Below are 10,486 nucleotides of genomic sequence, written 5' to 3'. Positions count from 1 at the left end.
CAATGTTTCTAACTCTCTATCCCTCTCCCTTCCTCTCTGTAAAAAATCAATAAAATATATATATATTTTTTAAAAAGCTATTTGTTCTTGCCCTAACCGGTTTGGCTCAGTGGATAGACTGTCGGCCTGCAGACTGAAGGGTCCCAGGTTTGATTTTGGTCAAGGGCATGTACCTTGGTTGTGGGCTTGATCCCCAGTAGGGGGCATGTAAGAGGCAGCTGATCAATGTTTCTAACTCTCTATTCCTCTCCTTTCCTCGCTGTAAAATTAATAAAAATATTTTTAAAAAATCCTATTCTTTATTTAATTGCTTTTGCACCTTTGTAAAAACAAAAAAGTCAATTGGGGGTATTTGTCTGGGTCTACTATCGTGTCCTCCATCCTGTTTCATAGATCTGTGTATTTATCCTTCTGCCAATACCCTGCCACTTTGACTGCTATAGCCTTTTAGTAAATCTTGGGTAAAGTCTTAAGTAAAATGGGAAAACTGATTCCTCCCACTTCTTTTTCAAAATTTGTTTTAGCTATTCTAGTTCCTTTGCCTTCCCGTATAACTTTTAGAATAATTTTGTCTGTATCTACAAAAATCTTTCCAGGATTTTCCCCTCACTAATTTCATTTTTTTTTTGGTATCACAATCATGTTTTATTTTGAGAAATGTCTTGATTTTGATGTTTGACAGAAATTTTGTGTTTCTTATTTTTTGTTAATCCTCAGTGAAGGATTCTTTTTCCTCTTCCTCCTCCTTCTCCTCTTCTTCTTCTTCTTCTTCTTCTTCTTCTTCTTCTTCTTCTTCTTCTTCGAGAGAGAGAGAGAGAGAGAGAGAGAAAGAGAAAGACCAATGTGAGAGAGACACATCAATTACTTGTCTCCTGTATGCACCCTGGCCAGGGCGGGGATTGAACCTATAACCTTGGCACATTGAGACAATGTATTTTATTTATTCTTGAAGGATATTTTTACTGGATATAGGAATCTGGAATGACAGTCTTTTCTTTCAGCACTTAAAAAATGTTTGTGCCACTTCTTCTGGTTTCCATGGTTTCTAACAAAAAATTTGCTGTCATTCAATATGTGTCATTTTTCACTGTTTTCAAGATTTTTTTTTCCTTCGTTTTTAGCTTTTAGCAGTTTGACAATGATGTGCCTTGGCATGAATTTGTTTGCATTTATCCTCTTTGGGGTTTGCTCATGTTCTTCAGTCTGTAGGTTTGTCCCTCTGCCAAATTTGGGGGAGTTTTCAGCCTTATTTTTTTTTTTATTAACAGCTTTATTGAAATATAATCCACATACCATAAAATCCACCTGAGTTTTGTCAAGTTGCATTCATTTGATCACCTATAGGCTTGGGTTTAATTCTACCACTTAACGCTCTATCTTCCATTCACCTCACTTATTCTTGGTTTTATTGTCTCTCCTGCCTTCCGGGTTGACATCATCCCACCTCATTCCATGTTTTCCTTCCTCTTAGTTTAGTATGCACTCTTTCTATCTTTTAGTGGTTACCTTAGATTTCTTAATGTGCACGTTAACTTAAATTCTAACGTTTACCCTTCTTACAGATAACCTTGAACAATTCCAGTGCAGTCATGCCTGAAGTTGCCCCCTTCTCCCAGCGACCGGAGGCCTCAGCTCCATCTTCAGTTTGGGAGTTGGACTGACATGGGCAGTCACCAAGGCCATTCCCTTCCTGCTCCTTGAACATGAAGGGGGGCAGGGGCCAGTGAAGTGCCCCCTCGAGTTCCCATGCCCTCCACACGGCTCCCTCGTCCCTCACCCTGCAACCTTTTGGGGGCTTTCTGGCCTCACAAAAGGAAGCTGGAGCCAGGATCTGGTTCACCCCTTCCCTAGGTCTGAGGATCTGGACCCCTATTCTCAACAACGTTCTCTTTTGCGCACATGACCTGAGCCCCGTGTGCACTTTACACGGAGGAGCCTGAGTCTACACAGACTGGGGACTGTCCAGCATCATAGGCTTGGAGATTCTCTTGAGCCTCCACTGTCAGTGCAGCCACAAGTGGGAAAGGACACCCAGTGGCCGACCTCACAGCAGGCCAGGCCCTGGGGCAGGATCCAGCCCTTCCTGCCGGCCTTTTCCAGGTGCCACTCGGACTTGGCCATCGTCTTCTTAGGCAGGTTCTGGTGCCGCTGGTCTTGCTGCTGCTGCATCTTCACCACACGGGCTGTGTGCTTTTCCTGCGGCAGGATAGTAAGAAGCTAGGAAAATTCCTGGGCAAGTGGAATAGGGAAACTGAGGCAAGAAAATTAAACAAGGCGAGGCAATTTAAAAAACGTACAGCCAGCTTGTGAATCGCAAGACCTTATCTTCCGCAACCAAGGGCACTTGAAAGCAAATAGTTTGTACCTCTCCTCCCCAACCAGAGAACACATAGCTTAAATCACCCTGGTCTGGGAAATAGAGAACAAAGACCCAATTAGTGCCGTTGGTGCTAAACCCAAGGACAGATGAAGTGGGGGAACAAATTAAAAAACGAAATGAAAATCCACTAGAGCCAGGCAGACCCACGATAAAAAGTAAAACAGTAAAGCAGACCAAAGAATAATTGGAAACTCCCCTGTGCACTTGTTTTGATGCATCAGCATATTACAAATGCACCTGGAAAGCTGATGAATAGTCCGCTGAAAACTTCCCTTAAGATGCTCATTCACAGAAAAAAGAAAAAGAAAAAAAAGATAAAAAGCCCTCAGGACAAAGACCCAAGGTGGGCATGCTCTGGCCGCTTCCTGGGCATGAAATATTTATTTCCTCCTAAACTCTCAGCGTCCCACAAGACTTGCACCCAGGGAAGCCATGGGCAGCAGCAGCTCCCCCCAGGTTACCCCCCTGATCCTGTCTCAAGGCCCCTTTCTCTCTGCCTCCCCAGTGAGCTAAAAACACTGCCTCAGTGCACTTCTTCCCTGTAAGGCTTCTAGCAGAGGCCACCTAGACTCCCCTGTTGCTGCTTCTCCCCTAAGTCCTCCTTGTTTCACTGTCCCCAGCTTTAATGAACACACTCTCAAGACCACCTGGACTCCCGCTGTGCCATCTTTCCACATGGAGTCAAGAACCCACACAGGAGGCCGGCCTGAGGAGACCCTCCAGGCCTGTCCTGTGTGTGTGTGTGGGGGGGTCCCCTGCGCCACCACTTCTTGCCCTTCAGGGCCTCCTGCAGCCGGTGCTCCTTGTGTGGTCAGTCCTCGTAGATCCTCACACCCTGGCCTTGCACGGCACCTGCTTCCCCTGAGTCTTGTTCTGAGCTCTCAGGCTTCCCTGCCTCCTGCTTCCAGCTCCTCCAGCTCCTCCAGCTCCTCCAGCTCCTCCAGCCGGCTTTGCAGGCCTCTTCCCCTTCCGTGGAGTCAAGTTCCCTTCAGCTTCTGCAGCTGCAACTTTCTGCGTGGGGCCTTGCCGTCTAGGCACTCCCCGCTCACCTCCCCCTTCCTGAAGGGCGGCTCTGGCTGTCCTGCCTTCTCCCCGGGCGCCTCAACGGTGGCTGGGCCTCTGTGGCTTCTCCTTTGGCTTCTGCGGCTTCTGCGGCTTCTGCGGCCTTCTCCTTCGATCTCAGCTCCTTTCCTTCCCCTTCCCATCCCCGCTCCTGCTCCTGCAGCCCTCTTTTCTCCAATGTGGTAGCAGACAGCTTTTGGGTGCTACCCTGCCTCCAGGTCTCCTGTATCTTCTCATGCAGCCATTACGGCACAGCATCCAGGGCCAGGCAAGGAGTTTGCCAGCCAAGTTCAGCTTCTGTGGCTCCGGGCTGGGCTGGGAGCAGATTTTCCTGGCGAGGCCCTGCAGGTGGACCTTCGGAGAGCAGAGAAGCCATGGCCGGAGGCTCTGGGGCCTGGTGGGCTCACTCGGCATCCTGCTCAGGGGAAGGAGGGCTGGGCACAGCGTCAGAGGCCCATGGCAGGCTCCATCCCCGGCCCTGGTCCAGGAGGCAAGCAATCAATGTGTCTCCCACACCCCTGTTTTTCTCTTTCTCTCTGTCTCTCCCCCTCCCTACCACTCTACCGAAAAATCAATGGAAAAATATCCTTGGGTGAGGATTAACGAAAAAATAAATGAAAACAACAAAAAAAGTAAAATGATAGACATATACTTCTTCTACATAGGTGGGCACAGGATAGTTAATAGTCAACAACGAACATGATAACAATAACAAAGAGAGGATTTATGCCTCCGCCCTGGTGCAGTGGTTGTGCCCTGAAGGGTCTGGAAAAAGGGGAGTTACCCTGACATGCCACAGGAATGTAGATGCAAAAGACAGGCCTATTCAAGATACAGAATGACTTTTGTCAGGGAAGATGCTAGCCTAGGACATGATTACCTGCCGTAAACCGCTTTGGCTAGAAAGTTGTGATTTCAGACCATCCTTTGTGGTTACTGTAGGTCTCTGAGCTCTCAAGGCCACTGCGCAGGCCTCCCCTGAGCTAGTCAGGCTGGCACGTGGCCCCGTTTAGTTCACATTTGCTTTCTTTTCTCTCTCCTTTCAAGTTAATTTGCATACATCCATGGATTTGGTTTTTAAATCTCCTTCAGTCCCTAGACTACATGCATACATGCCTACATGCACCCCAATTTTCTTTTCTTTCCCCTCACTCCCTCTCTTTCTTATTCTTCTTTAAAAATGTAAAGCTCCAAAGCCCTTCTCTTAGTCTCCCACCCGTGCGTTATGCTCAGATCCTGGTGACCTCCAAGCAGCCATTGGATGAGTGACTCCTCGGTAATATTCTCTTTGGCCAACAGAGTTGGTCTGTGGATGTCCATCATTTTACTTTTTACCCAATCCCAGCGGTTTCCCCACGTTGCTTTCTCCGCCTCCCTAATCTAGCGCCAATGAATTTCCTGGAACCGCTTGCAGCCTTCTCTTTTGATTGTAATATACACTGAGTGGCCAGATTATTATGACCACCCCATCAGTGCAATTAAGTGAATTAGTTATGCAAATAATTAATAATAAAACCTTGAGAGTATTTGCTTAGGAAGTTTTCAATAGTCAGTATTTTTGGAAGTGTCAATGAAGTACTGATGGGGTGGTCAGAATAACCTGGCCACTCAGTGTATAAAATAAGCTTCCAAAGTGCCCTTCTCGGAGCATTCTCTCAGTCCGTTGAGATTCTGCTACCCGGCAATTGTCGACAGTTTGGCTCAAATACATTCTTTACAGGTCTGGATGTTTCTTCCGTTGACGGGTCTCAGTTCACAGTAGATGGAAGAGCTGCTGAAGGACCTGGGTCTCCCAGCGTCCCCTGCGCGGGGACCTTTCTACACCTCCAGGTAAAGGTCCCGGTCAATGCGCAAAGCCCCAGCTGGAGACCTTCACTTTTCTGCTGATTACAATTCAGGGCATCACTGGAACTATGGGAAGCTGAGATCTGCCTTTCTCAGTCTCTCTCCGCTGAACTTTTTTTTTTTTAGCCCGCGCCCCCGGCCCTCCCCGCCCCATTGTGTCCATGGGTTGTCTCTGGTCGTGGGGACTGTGACGGTGTGTACTCCAGCCTCCTTCAGCTCCGGGAGCCAGGCTTGGCAGTTCTCTCACGGGTTTTCTACTTCAAAAGAGAAATAATAAGTAATTTCGTCGTCGGGAAAGGCCAATATTGAAAAACGTCTGAAATATCTAACTAGTTGAAACAATGTATACAATTTTGAACTATAGATTGTTTACCAAGAGTTAGCACCACAGTCCCTCGTGGTCTAGTGGTTAGGATTCGGCGCTCTCACCGCCGCGGCCCGGGTTCGATTCCCGGTCAGGGAACTTGCTTTTTTTATTCCTGCTACTCTTACAGAATCCTTTTTAATGATTGACATTGTTTCTTCCAGTCACTGCTTCCATCCACCCAAAGCTGAAAGTTTCATAATTATAATGAAAATATTTTATGCAAATGCAAGTATATGCATATACATACATACATACACATATTTAAATATGTTCCCCTTCTTGCATAAATGACAGCAATCTATTCACGCCTTTCTGCACGTTTCCTTTTCACTTTTAACAGTATATTTTGGAAATAGTTCCAGATTACACATGAAGAACCTCCTCATCCCATGGCACATAGGATCCCATTTGATTGATATTCCACGATTAATTGAACAAATTTCCTATTGTTGGACACTTAGTATTTTTAAACCTTTATTATTGCAAACAATACTGCCATAAATAATCTTGGACATGTCATTTTGCACGGGTGTGGAATAAATGTCCAGGAGTTCAAATGCTGCAATTTACGCTTTCACCAGCAACACACAATGTAAATATAATTAAAAAACAAAACACAAAATAACAATTCATGTGTTTTAATCAGTCAATCTTTTAGTCCTCCCTCTCAATTTTTTTTTTTTTTTTTTGGTATTACAAGTAACATCTGTATAGATATATCTTTGTGTATATCCTTAGATATTTACTTAGGATAAATTCATAGAAGTATCACCTTATACCCTCTATTAAATGGATTAAATAATTAAATGCAAGAACTGAAACAATTAAGAACTAGGAAAAGTATATTAGTGGGTAATTTTCTTAATATTGAATTAGACAAATAGTAAAGGATAAAACTGACAAATTACAATACATATAAAAGAAAACTTCTGCCCATCAGAAAGTCCTATAAATAACTAAAAGACAACCGATAAACTGGCATAAATAAGTAATATATAATATAAACACACAATAGAAAATATAGACAAAGCATATAACTTTGCAAGTCTAAAAATGAACAAATAACTTATTTATGGAAAATGATCAACCTCAGTAGTAATAGATTAAGTGCAATTATAATGAGACGCCATATGTTTACCCTGCGCTTTCTAAAGATGAAAAGAATGACGACATCCAGTTGACCGATGTATTCACTGAATACTGAAAATTGGTGCTATCTCTCCACCCGGCAATTTGTATCCAAAACTTTAACATGTCCATGTTTTCAACTGCAATTTTACCTTTATGCAGTTGCCCTTGCAGCGGTTCTCAACCTGTGGGTCGCGAACAATGAAAATACATCCTGCATATCAGATATTTACATTACGATTCATAACAGTAGCAAAATTACAGTTATGAAATAGCAACGAAAATAATTTTATGGTTGGGGGTCACCACAACATGAGGAACTGTATTAAAGGGTCGCGGCATTAGGAAGGTTGAGAACCACTGCAAGGTAACACTCTCAAATGCGCAACCATATGTATACAGAGATAACTCCCAATAAAGCGCCTTAACTGGTCTAGATGAACTAAAAGTGGCTTTCCTTAATCATGTGAAATAATAAAAAAAACTACCAGAATTTTCAATATGATCATAGGAGAAATTCTAGAGAGCTTTTCTCCTTAACATAAATTTCAAAATAGCAGAAAAATTGTGGGAACCGAAGCTTGGCATGGGACTCTTCATAACAAAGGAGACTCAGAACCACAGCGCTTTCAAGTTGCGTTGGTGGTATAGTGGTGAGCATAGCTGCCTTCCAAGCAGTTGACCCGGGTTCGATTCCCGGCCAACGCATCAAGTTACCTTTTCTCAGATACACAATTTGTTTTTTTTTGCGGAGGGGGTGTGCTGGGTAGTGGAGGTTTAGGAAAAATTCTGAAACACAGGCTGGTCAGATGTATTTATTTTTCCAGATTCTCCGAGGTGGTCTGATTTACTGAGAGGTGAGAATAAGGAAGTCAGCTCAAGCGCCGGCGTTGGGGATGGAGAGCGCCCCCAGTTACTTGCAGCGGTTCGGGAGCCACGAAAAGTGAAGGGCTGGGTAGCCCTCCCGCCTCCCGCAGTCACCAGCTCGCTTCTCTGCGGTCCCACCATTCCGGGACAGCAACCTCGATTCCAGTTTCTAAGCTGGAGATGTAAATGGGAAAATCCTTCGGGCCGCCCTCGCACCTTTGGGGAAAGAGAGCAGTGACCGGAGGAGGGGCGACCGGGAACGCCACTCAGAGCTCTAGTCGGGACCGGGGCGCGCCGCCCAGCAGAGGGGGTGATGCTGGTGCCGACAGCGCGGGATTCGGGGGCTCAAAACCACATTGAGGTGCACGGCTTGGAGGTTACGGAGTGGAAGGATTTGCTTGGGATTCTGACTTAGGCGCGTCACCGCAACGAGGCAAATAGAACAAGCAGCAGAGGTGGTTTCCGATCTCAAAAGGCGCCGGGCTGCCCCGCAGGGAGCAGGCCTGAGCGGTGGATGGTACTCGGCGCTGCGGCTGCAGCGACCTCTGCTGGAATCCGAGTCAGGCCGGTCATCGTAGTTGGCCTTGGCGTCTGAACATCCTTACCCTTTTAAAAGCTAAACGAGTTTATAATCCGCTCGAGGCGGTGTCGCAGAGCTGCACCCTACGACCGTGAATGATTGTCTCCCACTCAACTCACTCCGCTGCCCCCCTCTACCCCACCCCCACCAGGTGAACCCCACCAGGTGAACCCCAGCAGCCTGGCGAGTAGCCTCAGGCCGGGTGCAGAGCTCTGGGCTGTGACGCAGGCGCAGAGGGAGGCTCCCTTCGCCGGGGAATCCGGAGCTCAACTCCCCTTGCAGGGTTTGGAGAGGAGTGAAACCTCCGGACGGCCCCGATCCCCATCCGCGTAATCTCGGGGAGAGCTATGCACGCCAGGAGTGTGGTCTTTTACTCAGGACACACAAGATTTTAGTATTTAAAACCAAACTCATGCCCTAGACGAGCAGCGAATTGGACCTATTTTCCCAGTGATGTTCGAAGCCCCTCACTCGGCCTCCGGGTTGACAAGATTAGGGGAGAAGGCAGCAGGGGCGGCAGCCCCAAGGTCCCGAGCACCAGTCCCCGCGCCGCTCCGACCCCTGCGGCTTGTCGGCGCTTCTCAGCCTCAGAAGTCGGTCCCAGAAGCCGGATTCTCAAAGTGACTCGGTCCAAAGGGAATTTGCAGAAACATTGAGGTTTCAGGACCCGTGATTCCTTCCTCGGCAAGCTCACCTGGTCCTGCGCAGCCCCCCATTACTCTCTCGAAGCTTCAGGTTCCTCGGTCCTGAGTTTCTGTTGGATCCACACAATTCAGGACCTGAGATTTCTTTCAGATTGCTACATGAGACACTTGGTCTCTGGAATGAAATTAATCTGAACTTTTACCAGCCAGCTCCCGGAAGTGCCCGGCTAGCTCAGTCGGTAGAGCATGAGACTCTTAATCTCAGGGTCGTGGGTTCGAGCCCCACGTTGGGCGCACTCTTTTTTCCCCCTATTGATTTTTTTTAAAATTGAATTGTCTCTATTCATCCCAAATTTAGCAAAAAAAAAAAAAAAAAAAAAAAAAAAAAAAAAAAAAAGATAAAGAAAAAGGGGGAAATGGAGCTAGGAAAGAGAGGGCGGAGCCAGGACCAGGGCAGGGAGAGGAAGCGTGGGGAGCTGGCTGGGGTTGCCTGACGAGCTGGACACGGGCGGCCTCGGGGGAGCGCCGCGCCCACGGGTGTTGGGTTAGTTATTGATACACCGGAGAACGTTGCTCTGCCGCCAGAGCCCGGAGACGTTTGCTTTGCATTTGTTCCCGGTAAATCTCGTCCTTGTTGGGGTGGGAGGTGTAGGTTAAGCCGGTGAGCGGGAGCCAAGTTTGGCACCGGCCCACAGGCTTCTCTACGACATTCCCTTTTAACTCCTCATTTACCAGTCCTACTTTTTTTTTTTTTTTTTTGTAAATATGCTTTCATCTCTCTTTTTTATCCCGCTAACCATCTCCAAGAGGATCAATAGGCTACCAGTTATTCTCAGCGTGGTGCCAAGACAAAGAGCAGCGTCGCCTGGACACTGAGAAATGCAAACTCTCAAGCCTCATTAGATCCGAGGTCTCCGGAACTCTGCGTGGGCCCAACCACCTGTGACAAGCTCGCCAGGTGACTCGGAGAAATGCTCAAGGTTGGCAGTCACTGCATTGGGGCAGCTTCCTAGCAACCAAGCTAAACCATGTTTTGGGGTAGGAGACTCAACGTCATACAGATAGCACCTCTCTTTAACTTGGTCTGAGTGTAACATAGTTTTCATTAAAATATCAAAAAGGTTTTTTAATTCAAACTGGACAACGTAATTTTAAAGTTTAAATGGAAAAATAAGCTGTAATCTTTAGAGAAATTCATTTTTTTGGTGACATTATAAACAAGCAAACCATGATCATGTACGAAGACCGTGATCATGTACGTTGATGGTTGATGCTCTCGATTCCGAAAGACAATATTCCTCTTTTATTGATTAAAAATTTTTTTTAAATTTTTTTATCGACTTCAGAGAGGAAGGGAGAGGGAGAGAAAGACAGAAACATCAATGATGAGAATCACCGATCGGCTGCCTCCTGCACGCCCTGCACTGGGAATCAGGCCCCTTCCTGGGCATATGCCCCAACCGAGGATCGAATCGTAACCTCCTGGTTCAGAGGTCGAAGTTCAACTACTGAACCACAGCGCCCCTCTTTTAAATGCTTAGAGACAGCAACACGTTTGCTCCTCCGACCCGGTAGGAGGGCGGGGCGCTCGCGGCCCCCGCGGTGGGGACGTG

At 46.7% G+C, this 10,486-nt stretch overlaps 3 non-coding genes across 3 annotated transcripts; all 3 read left to right on the top strand.

The window, feature by feature from the left end:
• Positions 1 to 5,678: 5,678 nt before the first annotated feature.
• Positions 5,679 to 5,750, top strand: TRNAE-CUC. The gene has a single exon. It is a non-coding gene; the product is annotated as a tRNA-Glu (tRNA).
• A 1,668-nt stretch (positions 5,751 to 7,418) lies between these two features.
• On the top strand, positions 7,419 to 7,490 carry TRNAG-UCC. The gene has a single exon. It is a non-coding gene; the product is annotated as a tRNA-Gly (tRNA).
• A 1,604-nt stretch (positions 7,491 to 9,094) lies between these two features.
• TRNAK-CUU lies at positions 9,095 to 9,167 on the top strand. Its single transcript has one exon. It is a non-coding gene; the product is annotated as a tRNA-Lys (tRNA).
• The last annotated feature ends 1,319 nt before the right edge of the window (positions 9,168 to 10,486 follow it).

This window comes from Myotis brandtii, unplaced genomic scaffold, assembly GCF_000412655.1.
Source record: "Myotis brandtii unplaced genomic scaffold, ASM41265v1 scaffold882, whole genome shotgun sequence".
Classification (NCBI taxonomy): Eukaryota; Metazoa; Chordata; class Mammalia; order Chiroptera; family Vespertilionidae; genus Myotis; species Myotis brandtii.
Note: the sequence above shows the minus strand (reverse complement) of the source record. Positions and strands in the feature narration are given on the sequence as shown.